Below are 15,924 nucleotides of genomic sequence, written 5' to 3' on the forward strand. Positions count from 1 at the left end.
GGACTTCTAGCCATTACTCACTGCATGACCAGAATCAGTTTCTTGATCCACCCTTGGTTTTCTTGCCTATAAAATAGGTATAATAATATATGAGTTTAAACAGAGTTGATGAAGGGATTAAGTGATATGGATCTCACAGCACTTTGTCAAATGGAAATTGGTGTAGAATGCAGAAAATAATTACCATTATTTACAGTGACATCAACTCTCAAAATGTCAAAAGGGATAGAAACCATCAGAAAATGAGACTGGGAAAAGTTTTATGAGCTGAGAAGGAATTTTTTAAACATATCACATAGTTTCACTGTGTGCGAGGCATAAATACTTAATATACATTATCTATTATCTTACGTAGCTTATATGATTAAGTGAGGGAAAGTGATTTTGCCTCCTCCCAAGGTTTATCTTTTTGTCCCTTAGGCTCTTCTCCTGTAAATTAGGTGTTTCTATCTCTTTGGCACTGTGCTAGAAAACACTGTTTTATGTGTTTTTGTAACAACAAAATGCTATTAGCTACTGATGGTTAACATTTTTCAGTTTTTGATTTTCAGACTTCTAATAGCTCTGAAAACTGAGATATGAGCTATTCTATAGTATACTTAAGTTGCAAGTACATTATTTTTTCCGGCTGCTCTATTTCTCAGTGTATCCTAAGTTACCTGGTATGGTTGTGCAGGTTGTACACTGCCAGCTCAAGGGGTCATCATAATCTAAAGAACACCCCTGGAGATGTACAGGATACCACATCCCCATATGGTTGTACATGGTTGTAGCCCTGTCCCAAAGCCACTTCATAGCATATAGGAGAGTAAGCACCAGTAGCCTCAGTTACAATGAGTTATTTAAGGCTCACAGAGAATAAATGATTTGCACTTATTTAGTCCAAAATTTTTATCAAAGGTAAATTCTAGATTTGATCTTATTTCTCTTTCTTATTATTTGTTACTTAACTATCATTCCATCTTGGATTTAGAAGTCATGTTCTGCAAAGACTTACTAGCAACTTTAGAAATCAAGTTCTAATCTTCTAGGGTCTGAGCAGAAGTAGGAGCCGGGGAGAAGGATCACTAGAGGTTACTGTCCAAGGCATCTGCCAGTATACACATTCAGTTCACCCCTTAACGATGGAGTCAAAAGGGAATACAGCAGCCCCCCACCCAAAACACACACTCTTCTTGGGAAATGGAACCCAGCTGTTCTGAATTCCACAGAAGGAATCAAATTTGACTCAATCATTTCCTCTCCCCCAATCCTACTTCAGTTAGATTTGGTGTTCTCATTGCTGGGCTCACAGATAGATCAACTGGTTAACAGTCTCAGTGTCAGAAAAATTATGCAAAATTTTCTCATAGGGCAGTGTTAGCAAATATCTACCATGAGGGTAGGAAAAAGCATGAGCTTTAGAGTCAGGCAGACCTGAATTCAAGCCCACCAACCCCATATACTAGGTGTCTGACACCCCTGGAGACAAACTGCTTAATCTCAGCCTTAGATCCCCAACCTGAACAATAGGGACACGAAAATCTCTCAGAGTTGTAGTGAGCATTGAATGAAGGCACCTTTATAATGTACCCAGTGCAGGGCCTCGCATATAGTTGACACTCAAAGAAATGTTGGATTTTTCTTTGTACTTCAATGTACTGATAAATGGTTTTAGGCCTCCTGGGGTAGGCTTTATAAACTCAGCCATATCAAAGCAGCTGAAAACCAGAAAACCAAGTAAATTCTCCACCTATCTTCATTGCTGTCCTGTGTTTGGAATTCTGGTGAGGTGGACACATTCCTCACTGTGTTCCTGCTTCCTGCAACCTCACTGACTCACTATGTGCTTTACCCTCTGCACACTGGCATTTCCACTCAGCCTCCAGTTGAGGAAGTGCCATAGCTACAGTGTGTATACATATTTAATTGGATGGTTAGCATTTCACTTCAGCTTAAATGGGGATGAAAACAAAGTTACTTTACTCTGAGCCAACATTTCCCAATGGCTATGGTACGTCAGTTCCTCCAGGAGAACCGTAAAGGGCAGGTGTATTCCATTTCCAGATATTCTACTAAGCAGTTTTCTTGCCACCAACAAAGGTCAGGACTGCCGAAAATGGGCCCTCCAATCTGAAGAGGCCAAGAGGCAAAGCCACCTAGGCACCTACCTGGCAAGAGGAGCAGCACTGGCGCCCCTAATCACTTACATGGTTTTCCAGGAGACCTTATCTTCGCCTCTGGCCAGTGAGGAGCTGTCTGGAGGCAAAAAGCTCTGTACTTGCCAGCACACTTCCCAACGAATAGGTGGTGTTGTTAGAGGTAAAGGAAGCTTACAAAGATTCATAAGGACAGAGTGAAACCAAGGCTAGATACCAGATTCACAAAATTTGCTCCATAAATGGCTCAGGGACTGCCTGTTATCCCAAACTAAAAAGCACTGGGGAACATACTGCATTCAGCAGGGCCAAAGCATCTTGTAAAAGGCTGGGAAAGATACATTTCAAAACTATTTGCACCCTCTATTCTTTCTGCTCAAAAGAAGAGTGTATGCCATACTTTTAAGTTTTTTGGTCTGGGCAAATATAATCCTCAAAGGGCAGTACTGGATGGGCACCTGGCATTGAGCACAAGGTTGGAAGCAGACCAGGATGATAACAGTGATGTCATCCATCAGGAGGTGGGCTGGGAGCTGAGAATGCATGTGTTGTGCCCACTCTGAAGCTCTACAGTCTTTGGATCAGAGCCCCAATCCCACAAAAATCACAGTGTGACAGAGGAGAATCTAAAAATATTTCTTCCTAGTCCTCTCTGGGCCTTCTTACATACTCTTGGTCAGCCAAAGCGAAGACACTTGGCAGAAACATCAGGCTGTTCAAGTGTGTGTGCATGTTTTGTGTCTAGAGAGCTGGTGTTACGAATGTGTGATGTGAATGAATGGAAGTTTCCTCTCCTCTTCAGTCTCAAAGTATATCCCAAAGGGAGTGAGCATCAAGTCCAGTGACAGCACAAGGCTCCATGGGGATTATGAAGTGTGAGTCTCTGATGAGTGACTTGTAAATAATGGGCAGGTGATAACTTTCATTTCCCCCTTTTCACATTTGAAAATAAGGGACTGAAAATGAAAAACTTTAAGGACTGTTTGTTTTGTTGTTTTTCTTTCAAATTCAAGGACTCAGCCTCTATTTTGTAACAACTTTTTCGAGACATAATTTACATCCAGAAAATTCAGCCATTTGAAGTATACGATTAAGTGATTTTTTAAAATAAATTTACTATGTCCTGTGACCATTACCTTAATTTTGTGTTTGAACATTTCCTTACCCCAGAAAGATCCCCGTTGGCCACTTCTAACCTCCAGCCGCAGACAACCACTGATGTACTTTCTGACTACAGATTTGCCTCTTCTCAGCATCTCATGAGGACCAATTTTCATATAAAAATGTCATGGATTAGCTACATCATATTTAGTATATATATAATGAGGGATTTACCATCAGGTGTGTACGACTGTTAAATAATTTTGATTTTATTCATCACAAAATCTCTATAGACATTTTCAAACTACACAAAGGAAATCAATTTGACCCTTGCTACTTTGTGCATATATGGATTTGTCCACCTTTTAAAACAATCCCACTACCCTCCTCCTTTAGCTTTTATATATTAGGAATTGTTGGGGAAAAATATTACACAGTGGTACTTAGAATTAGCTCTGTGAATGTTGGGGTAACACACTTTGTTTAATGATATACAAATGCTGAGTGTCCTTGGCCAGTTTAGTCAGTTAATCATAACACAGTGCTAAGGAGGCAACTCTTGTTAAGTTCAGCTTCTTACTCTCTTCCCTGGTTCCAGAGTGTCATACTATAGATGCTGGTTTTTGGACCCTGAATCAATACAAATCCGTGGAAACCATTAGGAAGACAGTAGAGATGAAAGCCTATTGAACCTCTCCTTGCACTAAGAATGCTACACTGTTACTAAATTCAAAAGAAAATAAAATGTGGGGTATCACAATGCCTAACTTGATTGCCATATCATGGGAACCACATGAGCAACAAAATGAATTTAAGACCCATTGATATTTTTAGAAGAGAAGGCAAATAAAATGCTAACTCAGTTTAAAAGACAAATCTTACATGTGACCATAAAAGAATTTTAGTATCTGTTAGGGATAGTGCATATTATAGATATGAAATCGTGGTGCTTGGCATTTATGCACAAAGCTAGCTGGAATGCCATCATTGCTCCTCAGCACAGACCTTATATCCTGCCTTTCCCAGCAATGAAGCATAAGCTGTATATTACTTGTTTATATTCTGCTTCAGTCCAGAAAAGGATTTAAATCCATAAAATACATTGTGCAGTCACCTTTTCTGGCACATGATCCACAAATGCCAAATCTATTGGTGATCATATTAGATAATCTTTTGTTTATCTCAGCACATATAAATCCTATATTTTATGCTAAGGAGAAAATTGCTTATTTTGATTCTATTATTTACAATCAGGAAATTGTGTTTTCTACCCTCCCCTTCCCTGCTCTGGAGCCCAGGGGTCTTTTTGACATGGCCCTCCATAAATTGCAAGCTATTATTAGGTTATCACTGTAAAAATTCATGGGTTGAGGCAATGAGCAAGACTTGTACAATTCAGAACTGAAATGAGCCCCACTGGGGTCCACAAATGGGCCCAGCAGAGGACTAATTATACCTTTTCATTCCTGAGTTGCATAACAACCAATAACCACCAATGTGCAAAAGGATCGTGACAATGTCCTTCTCCAGAGGATTCTATGTACCGTGGTGAATCAGATGGTTGAAATATGGTAAACCAAGAGCCCTCACTAACTCACTTGTCAAACTAGAGGACAGCAACTCAGACTGCTCACAGGGCGTCAGCACTCAGTGCGAGGCTGCATTGGGAGTGGTTCCAAGTTCCTCTTGCCTTTTTGTCTGTGCTTCCAGAGTCTCAAATTTAGGAGAAAAGGGGCAAACCACATAGAAGAACCTGACAACAATAACTTCTGCTCTATCAAGCATTCTTATCTTGAGCCTATGGATTAAGCCCTCTCATCTCCAGCTTCTACACCTGTGCTGTCTACAGTGGAATATTAGTGACAAGTAATATTCGGAATCAAAAACTAAGGTTCTGACAGATGATGCCAATAGCTAGGGAGTCCACACTGAGTCTCTGAGGCAATGTGCATTCTTTTTTCAATTGGAATATAGTTGATATACAATATTATATTGGTTTGAGGTGTACAACATAGTGATTCAAAAATGATATCCATTACTCAGTACTCACCATGTCTGAGTATAGTTACCTCATGACTATACCACGATATTACAATACTGTTGGTTATGTTCTCTATGCTGTCAGTACGGCATTATTGATGAAGCATTCAAGCGACCTTCCCTCTATACTACCTAGTAGGCGTTAAGAAGGAGATTGATACTATTTTTTAAACACTAAAACAAAAGCAACAGTGTGATACAACAGCAAGGCATACAGGCTTCAGAGCCATTCTCATTCATTTTCATTCATGTATTCTGCAAATATTTAGTGAGTGGCCACTAAGTACTAGGTACTACATAATAGAGAGGGGTAAACAAGACAGATGTTATGTTTAATCCCAGGAAGTGCACACTCCAGTGGAAGGAGACATATACTTAACAAAAATATGATCAAACCTGCAATAGCAGTGAGGATGAACATTGCTGAGAACAAAACACAAAACAGAATCATGAAATCACTGGAAAAGAGTATGTATGTGTGGGGGGGAGTATTGTAATAGGGTGGTATGACCCTTGTACTGCTAATCTTTCAGAAATTACCTAATCACTCAAACCTCTGGTTCTCCCCTGCAAATTTACCCAGGCAGCTCTAGTCTTAGAAAGTATGAGAAAGTGTTAACTTTTTCTGAGTCCCACTTCAAATAATGCCTTTGACTTATCTGGCATTTTCCTTCTCTCTCTGGCAGCTGGGACTCTAATATCACCCCCTAAACATCTGTTCTTACCAGGAAGTGTCCAAGTGTCCTGAATTTTTCTCCCCAACACCCCTTCTCCTCCCAATCTAAGTGTCTGGGTTAGTTGTGACTTTGGAATAGCCAGCAAATGATCCACACTAAGGCATCAGTGATTAATCATGATTCAATAAGAGCAGACCATTTATATTTAACACAAAAAGTGTTTCAACCAGAACCATATTTGTGTACCTTCATTGTTTAAAAAACACATTTTGTGTAATTTATCTCTTTGGTATCTACAGCAGCCCTGGGAATTAGGCAATCTAGGGATGTTATCAGGTTTGGAGCATGGGGGGATATCTGGCAAAAACATGATTTAAGGAAGGATCTTGGAAAGGAACCTGCAGCGTGGAGATCCCAAGCCTGCCTCTGGCATTCCATTCCGTCTGGCTCCTAGAGAACTTCCGTCTCCCCACTAAGAAAATAGGGCAGATGGTAGTTATTCCTACCCACTGAATAGTCAAGAAGAGTAAACCATCATAAAACATCTATGGAAGTGCTCTGAAAATTCTAAGATGTTGATATAAGAGATGTTTGTCAAAAGACATTCTTTAAGTGCCCAGGAGAGAGACAAGGACAAAACTTGCCATTAGAGCTCAGCTTCATCACATATTCTTAGCAACTCGGAGAGAGCTCTCCACATTCCTTTCTGGGCTTTGCACCACAAATTACACCTCCAATCAGAGCCCAAGTATAAATGATGAAAGACCCGGGTCTTATAACCTTTCCTGGACATCTCAAGAGTACAGACCTCTTAGCAAGCTTGTGAAAAGTATTTGTCAGGTCAAGTGAATATGTGAGGCAATTCTGTGGGTTGAGGTCAATAAAATATACTAATAGTAAATAAAACATAACGTTGCTGTAACATAAAATGTAAAATTGAGAGGATTTTGGCCTTCCTGTGCAGACATCATTTTTTGACAGGAGTAGTGGGAAGGAAACTGAGATGCAAACATTTCTTCCCTTCACAACCGGTCCTAGAAAACTTTTGGAGTGAGCAAAGTGTGTTTATTATGATTCTTGTTACACCATGTGGCCAGCCCTGGGCACTGTGCTGACTCCGAACTCCAGGCCAGTCCCTAATGGCCAGGAAATCCGCTCTTCATTTCTTCCACTCCCTCCTCTTTATCCTCCACCCCCCCGTGAAATGTACCTGCTTTGTATGTAGGATGTATGATGCCTTCCAGCTAAGGATCCGACTACCATAGCCATGACTTGAAAGGGCCAGAAAAGGCTGAAAATCAACCCTCCCTCCCTTCCCAGACTCTCTTGTTTAGAAGAGACTTTTTTAAAATGTATATGTTTTTTAGTAATGAAAGTAACAGCATATTCTCTTTATAAATAAAAGGGGAAATATTAATATGCACAGAGTAAAAGAGAAATTATCCAGCAATCCCACCCATCATCTACTGGCATTCCTCTACCTGCCTTTCAAATTTTAAAATCCTGGGACATTTAAATAAATCGCACAAAAATGTGTATACAAAGACATATCAAATATTTACCCACACTTTTTAATGGACTCATACTAGGCATAGCTAACCTGCTTAGTCAACGAGGCCTAATCACGTAACTTGCTCTTTCACTTAGCAATGTGTCATGGACTCTTCGTTAGCGTACTTTATGTAATGTTTTAACAATTCCACATTATTGGAAGTTGTATTTTACCAAAAACAGGCAATTCATTTTTAGTTTTTTCTAACATAAGCACTCTGCATAGACCACCCCTAAATAGAAACTTTCACACTTTTCAAATTACTTCTCAATCCCTAGAATTTGTGGACCAAAGATTTGGTGGGTTTTTGAAATTTTTGGTACTCACACATGCCTGTCTGGATCTTATGATTCATCCTTAGGAATGAGCTAATGGGAGAGATTTTATATAAAGTCAAGGTGGGAACAAAAATAGGATAAGTATTGCAACTTTCCAGAATCCTCTCAAATATCACCTGCTGCCTCCAGTGCTGGGTTCAAGTTGTATTCAGTGACCTTTTCTGTTTATTGTCTCCATTTCCTTCCTTTAATAGTATTCTTGTTTTCCTGAACTCAAAATGCACAAAGCACCCCTTCAGAAAGAGAATTTCTGTGTGGAATAATGGGGTCAATATCCACAGGGAAAAGGCACATGTTGGGTGTCCTCAGCGTACTATCTGGATCTGTAGACTTAGACTCACACCCAAATAGTCCAGCTGACAGAGAAGTTCCTTTTCAACTCATTAAGACTACCTGGAGGTGAGACTGAGAATTCATTTTATGTTTCATCCTAGTACGGTGTTTCTCTCAGATCCTTCTCAGATACCTAGCGCTCCAGCAAGATGTGGGGCACCTATGGCTTTACTAGTTCTAAAGTAGGACTTGAAAAGAGGATTTAAGAACATTGAGATAGATGAATGCCCCAGAAATAGAACAAAGCATAGAGGAATGAACTAGGCTTCAAATGTAAGGGTTAAGAAAGGGAGGGAGAGAGATGATTGAGAAGGATGCAGGAATGAGCTGGAAAGAGTTTTGGGCAGGGAGCCCTACACTCTGTTGGAGGCAAGAATTGGGTCTCAATTGTACCTAATAAACCGACTTGGGAAAATGACAATCAATTCAGCTATTTGTTTTTGCATCCAGTCTGTCCTTTTTTTCCTTTTTTAGCAAAATGTTGTTTGACTAAGCCTTACTAATTTTTACCCTCATGGACTTGGTATTAATAAAATTAAGGTTTATTATAAAACTAATGGAATTATGGCTCAAAATTGAAAATATTACAAGCTTGATGTTATTTTCAAAGTAGGTTCATTCAAGTCTATTTCTACGTACTATAAAGACAGTGTGAATGTAATATCAAGAGAAGCCAGGAAGTTATAGTATTAAAAAGATTACTTTATCAGTCAGCTATCTCTAATATTGTTCTAAAAGAATGAGAGGTCTTCCATGAAAATAGCACCTTCTTAATCTTTCCATTTCATACAAATGTACTAGTTTGCTAAAGGAGTCAGGCTGATGTTTCTATGTAGAACAGTTTTATTTCTTTTCTTTCAAATAATCAGCTGTTTTAACATTATGTAGTTATAGTTGAACACAGTGAAGTTTATGGATATTCTCTTTGAACACTTCCATTTTCAAATTTAAGATGTATTATCTAGTCCTCGTCAACACCCCATGGACTTGTGACTAAGAAAATGAACTCCAGCTAGGGTCACACTCTTTGGCCTGAATCCTAGTGTCCCCTCTTACTGGCTATCTAATTTTGGGCAAATTACTTATACTCTGGGATTCAGTCTTCTTATCTATGAAATGGGAATAATAATGTGCCTACTTCATCGTTGTCTTGTGGATTACGTGAAAATCCATGTAGACTGTGTCACCTAGGAAGCTTCTTGAATGTTAATTCTGTGTTGTCCTTAGCACGACCATCATTTCTGGACATCAGGGACAGAAACACATTCTCCCATAACCCTACATAAGATGTATTAATCCTGAATCACCTAGCTGAAGGAAACCATAATGAAAAACTTTAATATCATTACAATTTCCTTTGTTGCAACCAGAACAAAAAATTTATATGTGATAGGTAATGTTTTCTGTGTACCTGTTAATTTCCATACAGCATGCTAAGCCTTTTTGCATTACTTCATGTTCATAGCTATATGAATGGGGACTTTCATTTTCCCTATTTTACAAATGAGAGATCAGAGGCTTAACAGAGAGGTTAGTTATCCCAAGGTCACACAGCCAGTACACAGCAGATGGGACTAGGACCAGCTCTTACTCCATAGCTTACATTCCTTACTGGCGTCACTAGATACACTATGCAGGCCTCAGCTGCGAGGACTGCCATTCTTCAAAAACAATAGTTGTTACCCATACCGTCACACAGACTCAAGTGACCAAATGAGCCACTGACAGTGGCCTCAGCTTCCTAAGTACCTGGATACCAAGCAGAACCACTAATTCACATGCACCAATGGGGAACTGCCAGACCCATGGTCACTGTCCAGCTGCCTGTTCACCATGGTGCCCAGAGACAGGAGACATCTCTCAAGTCAGACTTGAGACACACATTGGAACTTCCTCTGCTATCATCTGCATAAATCTTTTTATTTTGAAAAGTAACAAGCAGAACTTCCCCCAGCGAAGGTGCCTGCCCGGACACACCTAACCTGGGCCTCTCAGGACAGCCAGCCTGGCACACAGTGGCGGCGCTCCGCCCCAGCAGGTTGGTCCGGGGCTTTTTCAGGGCCACGAGGGAGAGCAGGGAGAAAGTGACTGACTAATTGAATAGAATGAGCCCCATCTCCGATAACCTATCAGAGTTCTTCGAACCATTTGACATGTTTTTGGGGACATCAAAGAATTGGAACCAGGGATTTTAGAAAATTTTAGCAAACCTCATGAAGCGAGGGGTTTGAACAAGGAAGGGGTACTATGGATCCCCTCTTGGACGTTCAGGAACATCATACTGAAAAATCCCCTTCTGAGTGTGTTTAAGAGTTGAATATTAGTGTTCTCTTTTGAGAAGACAGCAAATTACAGCAGAGAGGTAGATCAAACAGCACCGCTGCCTTGTGCTCATCCTCTCCTTGGCCCTGTCTTCCCTGAAAAATCAGACCCTATTATTTTTCTCTCTTAATTAGAATGAATCTCTTTCTTTGGATTTAAACTATACCAGGATTTCAAATATATAATAGAAAAACTGAGTCCCAGGGGTAACCTGCAAAGTACACACATCCACAGTATCATAGCCAAGTGAAAAACATTTGCTAACAGAAGCGGTTGACGGTGTTGATCTGTCAGCTATTCCCCGTATTACCGGGCAAATCCCGGGGAGCTGCCATTGTCCTCATGCAGATGGACACACACATTCCCTGAGCGGTTAGTGTATCTCGATCTGGTTGGGGAGCCTTAAAAAAAAAAAAAACAACCCTGGTGCTCAGGTAGCTTCTGACAACAGTCAAGCAGAAACATGGGGTGGGGCTAGACCAGCAAACGGTATTGTTCCAAAGTTGTGCTCATGCTTCTTATGTACAACTGGGGATAAAAATGAGAAGAAGCAGGTGTTCTAATCTGCCAACATGAGTCCTCTTGAGCTTTTTTACTTATGTTTTCCTTTCCTCTGAAAATAGGTCATGTCACTGCCTCCATTTCTTTTTTTCCTCTCTTGAGGGACTTTCATAGGTAGAAATTGTATTTAAGTGTATCTCCCTTTTTCAGTTTTACAATTCTCCTAACTATCCAACAATCTGTCAAATGTCAATAATCCCTCAAACTCTTAAACGTCACTCAAAAGCTAAATAAGGATTCTTTTCATGTGAACCAGTGAAATGTGTATAAGAGCATGTGGTTTTTGTATCTACTTGGGTAAATAAGTATCACAACTAAAGATAAAACTTTACCTAAGGTCCTCAGTGACAGAATGATTAGTACATAAATAAATGATATGTCCTCTTGAATTCTATGAGAGCAAGACAAGTACATAGGAGAGAGGACAGAATAGAGAGAGGGAGGAATATAGGCATTGCTGGAATAAAGATGCCTGCCCCTTAGCCACTAGTCAGGTTAGGGCCTTGCACCAGAAGATCTCTAATGTCTTGTTATGACTTAGGTTACACAGAAATTTTAAAATAAAGAATCTTTGATTTTTAAGAATAATTTTATGCTCTATCACATTTTTAAATGCATAGAATCATAAAGTTAATAAATCTTTAAAGGATATTATAACTCCTGAAAAGTTTAGAATCATTAAGTCAGAATTCCTTACCACTTATTATCTTGGGATCTGGCTCTGTTGTATTATAAAAACAGCTAATAATATTGAGTACTCATTATGTGCCAGGCCCTAGACTGAGTGTTGTTGATGTTAACTCACTTCCTTCCAACCCTATAAAGTAGGTAAGCTTCTTACCTGGCAAATGAAGGAGCCAGAATTCAGTGAAGTGAATTTTACCTCCTCCCTTGGCCCTTCATGGTACCCAGGCTGGAAACAGGGTGGTTTTTTGGTTTTTGTTTCTTTTTGCTTTTTTAATTAAAAAAAAAAAAAGGTAACATAGCATAACTTAAGAGTGGGAGGACATTCTAGTTAACAGCCCAGCCTCTCCACCAAGCCCACCCGAGGTATTTCATGAGCAGAGTGACCGCTGTATCTGAGGGCATCACTGTTTCTAAATCAACTGCTGCTTACTTTCCCCCATTTACCTGCTTTCCTGAAAATCAAACATCTATGCCTCTTAGCAAAGCCCCCCAAAACTGTGGGCACTTGGAACAACAGCCCCTATTTCCATGCCTTAGAATTATGGTTCTCAAACCTTGGTGTAGAAAGGCGTAACCTAAGGCACTTGTTAAAATGCGTATTTCTGGGTCCTTTCCTCAGAGCCTGATTCAGGGGGTTGAGTGTGGAGCCCCATGTCATATCACAGCAGGCTATTTCCCATGCCAGTGGTGGACACACCTGATGACATGATCCTTCGTGTCTGAAACACAGTCATCATGCCAGCATATCTCCATGGCTGCACTGATAAATGGGTGGCTATTGATTTGAAGTAAATAATTTTGCCAGCATTTCTTATCATTTTTGAAAAGTGAATGACTCCATGCTGGTTTAATTTCATAAATATTGTCACAGTTTGATCAGTTGGCAATATCTTCAGGCCTGGAGATCTCTTGTCCTAGGATCTTTGAATATTCACTTAGGTCATTTATTCTTTAAGATGTTACCACTAGTCAACTCTAATAAAGGAATGTGCTCATGCACAAACTCCTCCTAAAAAGAAAACTCACATCAAAATCATGTACGTGAATGTTGTATTTTGATGTGTTCTGTGCAGCACCCGAACAGATATGCTAGTCTAAATCCTTTATTTAAGGCAAGGACACCAGAACCTAAAAAAGTGAAGTGTCTTATCCAAGTCCATACGGACAGAAGAGCCAAGAGTGCCTCCTTAATGAGGCTTCTCCCACTACTACATCAGGAAGCTCTGTCCCCTCTGGGCCCTTGTACTCAAGAAGTCTCAGGTGCTGAGGGGAAGCTGGGGGGAGTACTACGCCTCCATAAATAGTCTGGACTCCAGCTGTAATCACTGTTGGCACTGGGTCCTGAGCACAAATGGCTTGAGAGCTGACCAGGCGGCCCCCAAACCAGGCTGAGTCAAGAAAAAGTCCAATCGTCTGGGATTTGTCATCTGTTCTAGATAATACGTAAACCCTATGTGTGACCTGCAAGACTGTAAGAATTATCCTTTGGCAGAAGAGATGTTTAAGTTTTAGTCTATATATATATATATATATATATATATATATATATATATATAGCTACAAAGTTTGAGAGATTCAGGTAAAGAGTAACTTCTGGAGGAAAGGGGAGTGTGTTGACCCAGTCCTGCATGTTGACGGGGTGATTCATCCAAGGTTAAATACACTGAACTTGAGACAGGTCAGCAGAGAACATACACCCTGACTCTGTGGTGTGTGGTTTAATTCCAGCTATGATGCCTCCCAAAAGCAGCTTCCCTGTTATTGATATACAGTCATAGGTACCTAGGAGGCAGGATCAAAAGTCTAAGACTGTATGACTAAAATTGATTAAAATTCAAGGTAGGCATTTAAAAGCAAAATTTCTTATTAGGAACCTGGCCTGGAACATATATGAAGGAAAACATATATATCATATTATATAATCAACATGTCTTAGTTTTGCCAATCATAGGAGAAACATGATTCATATATATAGTTAATGGGCCAAGTTCTGAATATGATTACAACATAGTAGTTATGTTTTGGATTTTACTTTGGGGAATGGCATTAGGTTGGCTTCTACCTGGTTTAGCCACAGCAGGTTACGGGCTTAGTGTTCAAGATAGGACTTGGCAATAAAATGTTTCCACATTTTTTTAAAACATACCTTTTGAATTAGAAAGACAAAAAGGCCTGCTGTATGGCCCAGGTAAATAAAACATATACCAGACTCAGGTTTGCCTAAAACATGTTCTGTTTATGTGAGAAGCTAGTCTCTTTGGCTACTAATTTTTAGGGAAATCCAGAGAAAGGCATCTGAAAACAGGAAACTGTTATTATAAGAATTCTCATGTGATCCATTAATAGACTACTGAAAAATGGCTTAAGGGAGAGGAAATCCCTGGAGACCCAGGTGCACCCTGTAATTCAGGCAAAAGGAATGGTTTGGGTGTTCAGGGTCTCTGGGCCCAGGAATATTTGATTTTATACCTCAACCCCTTCTGGTGCAGTGGCAGAAACCTCCAGAAAGTCCACAGGTTGAAGGACAGGACACCCAGGAAGCCCAGTGTGCTGTGCACCACACACCAGGGAGCTAAGCGTGTGTGTGCGGTGGAGCAGCACCAGGTCACCTGCCCCTACAGCGTGGGGAGGGTATCCACCACTCTGCTGGCCCTGACTAACGTGGCCATCAGTTCACCACCAGCTGGTGTCAGCAGCCATGTCAGCACAGAAAAAGGTCTCAGGTGTTCTTTGGTGGTAGCTGAGCTGTAAGCTGCTTTCTCCTGCCTTGGACTCTGTTCTTTTACTTTCCTTGCTCAGCTGTCTGTCCTTGAAAAGGCAAAGCAAAATGACTTCATTTCTTTGAGGCTGCTGCTACTAATAACTCTTAATAATGTAGTGCAAGAGACCATCAAGATTTGTCTCACTTGGCTTTTACTAACTGGTCTCTGCCATCGTCCTGACTGGGCTGCAGTGTGTTATCTGAAAGGATGAAGCAGCACAGACCCAGGAGGGCAGGCCAGCAAACTGACTGCCTGCACCTTTAGGCTTTGCTCTTACTGATATAGGAACAAGTGTTCTGCAAGAACATGGTGCAAGTTTCTGAATAGAAGGAACCTGAAATGAACTAACAGGAAAGGAAAAATTTAACATTCCTGGGAGGGCCAGTGAGGTATGGTCTGAAATGGGCTCTAGAATCAAACAGATTTGGTTTTAAAATCCTTGTTCTGTTGATCAACACCCTGTCCAAGAATCATAATGATATAACGTCACAGTTTCCCATGTCATAAAAGGGAAATAACATCCACTCCATAAGACTGATAAGGGGTTGGAATGAGAATATATGTGTAAGGTGGAGTATAGTGCCTGATACAAACTTATCAGTGTTCACCTTTAATTATAAAGTAGTAACTAAAACCCACTTTCCATCACAGAGGTCAGAAGAGATGAGCCCTCAAGGTTAACCGGCTCCCTTTCAGAAAGAGATACTGCAGATGCAGTAACTTCTGAGCAGCCTCAACAACCTTCTCACCCACTGTAAAGCATGAAAATCTACAGGCTGATATCAACTTAAATGCTTTATGTATTGTCCCCACTGGAAATTTACTAAAGGATAGTGGCAACAAAATAGCAACAGAGAGGAGAAAGTAGTCCAGATATACGTCATGCTCAAAGTGCCAGGGACTGCTGGAAGACTAGAGTAGACAAGACACCATGTAATAACACCAAGCCTGCCATTACTGGCTTTGCAAATGTGAGTTCAGTTTGACAGTTATCAACATCTACTACAAACCTACTGTGCAAGGTATTGGCAAAGGTAACTAAAAGGACTTTGATATCAGAAGCTAGGCAATTACAAAGAAAAGAAATTGAGTATCTTGCAAATTCTGTATACATGCTTAATAAAGGGTGCTATTTCAGATCCTACCTGAATTTTAATAAACTAATCTAGCCAAATTTATTCACATTGCATTTACAAAGCAACAAAAAGCTACTCTTGCTTTGTACCAAGAAACAAAAGCACTTTACATGTTATATTTGAACAGCACTCTGAAGTGGGCATCAGTATCCCCATTTCACAGATTAGGAAATAGAGGTTCAGAGAAATTAAGTAAACTACTGAGCTATTATTAACAACATTTGGTTGCTAAGGCAGAAATTGAAACCCTCTGGCCCAAATATGCTCTAAACCCCTG

The 15,924-nt window shown here is 40.2% G+C and overlaps 1 protein-coding gene across 13 annotated transcripts in view; it reads left to right on the forward strand.

Annotated features, from left to right (window-relative positions):
- The window catches only part of SLC8A1 (solute carrier family 8 member A1), a 374,762-nt gene that overhangs the window by 340,621 nt on the left and 18,217 nt on the right, over positions 1–15,924 (forward strand). The gene's annotated exons all lie outside the window — the stretch shown is intronic.

Source organism: Manis javanica, chromosome 1, assembly GCF_040802235.1.
Source record: "Manis javanica isolate MJ-LG chromosome 1, MJ_LKY, whole genome shotgun sequence".
NCBI classification, from domain to species: Eukaryota; Metazoa; Chordata; class Mammalia; order Pholidota; family Manidae; genus Manis; species Manis javanica.